The sequence below is a fragment of the Halyomorpha halys genome, unplaced genomic scaffold (genome assembly GCF_000696795.3).
Source record: "Halyomorpha halys isolate HHAL.00 unplaced genomic scaffold, Hhal_1.1 Scaffold1278.1, whole genome shotgun sequence".
Taxonomy (NCBI): Eukaryota; Metazoa; Arthropoda; class Insecta; order Hemiptera; family Pentatomidae; genus Halyomorpha; species Halyomorpha halys.
In genome coordinates this window covers 103,862-107,007 of record NW_027115931.1, presented here as the reverse complement: position 1 = coordinate 107,007, position 3,146 = coordinate 103,862, and the positions used below count along the sequence as shown (strand labels likewise).

At 27.7% G+C, this 3,146-nt stretch overlaps 1 non-coding gene across 1 annotated transcript; it reads left to right on the top strand.

The window, feature by feature from the left end:
• Window positions 1–263: 263 nt before the first annotated feature.
• TRNAP-AGG (transfer RNA proline (anticodon AGG)) lies at window positions 264–335 on the top strand. Its single transcript has one exon. It is a non-coding gene; the product is annotated as a tRNA-Pro (tRNA).
• Window positions 336–3,146: the final 2,811 nt, after the last annotated feature.

Below are 3,146 nucleotides of genomic sequence, written 5' to 3'. Positions count from 1 at the left end.
CATTTTTGTTTTTTATTTCTAGTAATTTTTTTTCCTTCAAAATTCGGAATGCACGAATCCTTTAGAAGATTATATACGTTTAATATCATGTTTATCTTGCACGGTTATTCCATTTCAGCCAAATTTGACTTAATTTCAGAACGTCGTTTATAGCTTAATATTGTAATTAAAAATTAAATGATTCAGATCGTGAAAATGAATATAATTACAGTAAGCTATATATGCAACGCGCCGTATTAATCTTATCTCTTCACTTTGTACATGGCTCGGTGGTCTAGGGGTATGATTCTCGCTTAGGGTGCGAGAGGTCCCGGGTTCAAATCCCGGCCGAGCCCACTTACTTTTTTTTCCCCCCGTTTATTATTATTCAGTTACAGGGCCGATATTTACACTCTAAAAAAATCCATTTGACATAAAATTAATTTTAAGAATTTATTTACTAATAAACAAATTATTCACTTCTTTTTTCCGTTATTTTCTTTTTTAGCATCATTACCTAACATTATTATTATTATTATTATACAGTTATAATTACCATTAGTCAGTTCTAAAAAATAAATTTGTGTACAGTTCGAGAATCTAACATTAAATAATAAGGAATCCCATTTCTTATTTAGTTTATCTATCTATATTTTTATAATTGCTTATCTATATTAAATATTTGATAAAACCTCATGTATTTATTACGAAAAATAATTTTTAATTTCAAATAAACTAAATTTTTATTCTCAAAAAAATATATAGTAAAATACTATTAGAACAAATTAAAAAAAACATCATCTCTAATTTTTTTCAATGGTTAAGTTAAAATTTTTTTTAAATTTATTTTACCAATTTTTTAAATATTTTTTTACGAAAAAAATATTATATAGTTTGGCTATTTATTTGAATATTTTAGCACTTGTTCTTACATTTGTTCAAAAAATTAAAAACATGAAAATAAACTCTGTTTCATAACCGAACCGAAAGAACACTTTTTAGCTTTTATAATTTAGTTTAGATCACCAATTTTTTAAATATTTTTTTACAAAAAAATATTGTATAGCTGGGCTATTAATTTGAATATTTTAGCACTTGTTCTTTCATTTGTTCAAAAAATTAAAAACATGAAAATAAACACTTGTTTCGTAACCGAACAGAAAGAACAGTTTTTAGCTTTTATAATTTAGTTTAATCTAAAAAATTTATTAACTTTATTTAAACAAAAAAAAAATCTTATGATGTTCTCTAACACTAACATTTTATAAAACTGAAAGAAAAATAAAGTGTTGAATTTACATTATTACACCGAATCACACGTTAAAATCCCTCAAAATTCTGATTCATTTTATCTTCAGTAATGTTTACTGCATTATTAATTTAGTTTAGTTGATTATTTCATTTAATTATTATTATGAATAATTAAAAAAATTAACTAAGCAATCCATTACAGTACTTATGTTTGATATACAATTTATGATTGATTATAAATAAATTTATTGGTTGTCCATTGAGAATAGTTTCACATCAAAAAGAAAATGCGATAACCCACTTCAAATTCAAAAGCCGGTGTATTTTTTAATGTTATTGTTCGTGTCTTGTTTGTTGAAACAGAAGTATTTCTTAAAACTATTGAGAAATAGAACTCTTAAGGCAGCTTCCAGAACTTGAACAATTTTTACTGCATCTCAGGATGAATATTTTCGATCATAAATTTTTGGGAGTTTAGTTAGAGTTCTAACTATTATCCTAAATAATTAAAGTTCTAAAGATAAAGCAAAAAGATTTATAAGATATCAAAGTTAAACGAAACGTGAGATTGTCACACTTATTTTTGAATGGTATTCTTCATTCTTACAAATCTGTTTTCTTAAGATAATGAAATATTTCTGGAATATGAGGGCTTTTATCGTGTCAGTATGTATTTAACTGTTAGTGGTACGTTATGCTGTTTACATGTTGATCTAGTTGGTCCCTGACAGTAAGTTTTCTTTTGTCCAATGACCATCTTTCCAGAAGTCGAAAACCAGTGTACCCGAGTGCATTTTGATCTGGTTCGCTTTAGTTTAAGACAATAATTCCTGCCGCACCTCTTACCTTCAAAATTCCAGACAGTTTTTAACTCTGTTCTTTCACATTCCTTTTGGCGTGGAGTGGTTGGAGTGAATGTGATAGTCTTTGGATAGGAAAAAAAGGGATAGTTTATCCAAAGATCAATGCGAACATTGAATTAGTTATCTTTTATGTAAAGGTATAACTGACTATTAATTTCGTTTAATCTTAGAAAAATGGGTTAGGTTTGAATAAATCCTTGACACAAGAACCGCATTTATCCCTTACTTTCCGTGAAGAAGTATTTATATTTTATTATAAATCAATCTTATTTATTTGATTATTATCTTTTTCTTTTTCTTTTATAAATCAAATTCCGAAATACTTAGTTGTTAAACAAAAATACTAATCAACTACATTTACGTTCTGTGGATATTATGTAATTCAGGACTCAATAATAAATAGATGATGTACAAATAACGGATGCATTGACCGGTGCGTAGCGGGAATATTAATAAACTGCTTATTCACACATAACACAAAAGACACATGCTCTCGAAATGTTGTGGCAATGTACTATTTACCTACAGCTAGGGTTCTGATTGGCTCGTGTTGTATGAACAAATGGATATTGGCTCTGTTATTGGCTGTCCTTTGTGAGATGGTAATTGAGCCAGCCAATCGTAACAAGACCAATCAAGCTCAGCCTCTATTCAGCCTGCGTCATGTGATTGTGAATCATTCAAGCTACCACATCCTTCAATCATTTTCTAATAGAACGAGCCGCTAAAGCCCGATAACAGAGATTAATTAAGAATTTACTAATTCTTAACAAATTTTTAATTTATATACATTCATTTCATTCCAGGATCAATCATTATTCGATAATTTTACTAAGGAAATGTTTTCCTTTATTTGCTTATGTTGTTACCTCGTTTTTTATTGTTACTGTATTTTAGTTAGGTGAGCTCCAAGGGAAATCAACAAACACACTTTAAACAAAAACACCTATTTATTGTAAATACAAGAAAATAAAATCATGATAAAAATAAACATGCTTCATGCATAAGCAAAGTAACCTAACCTAAGAAACAATATGAACAAATATATTAATA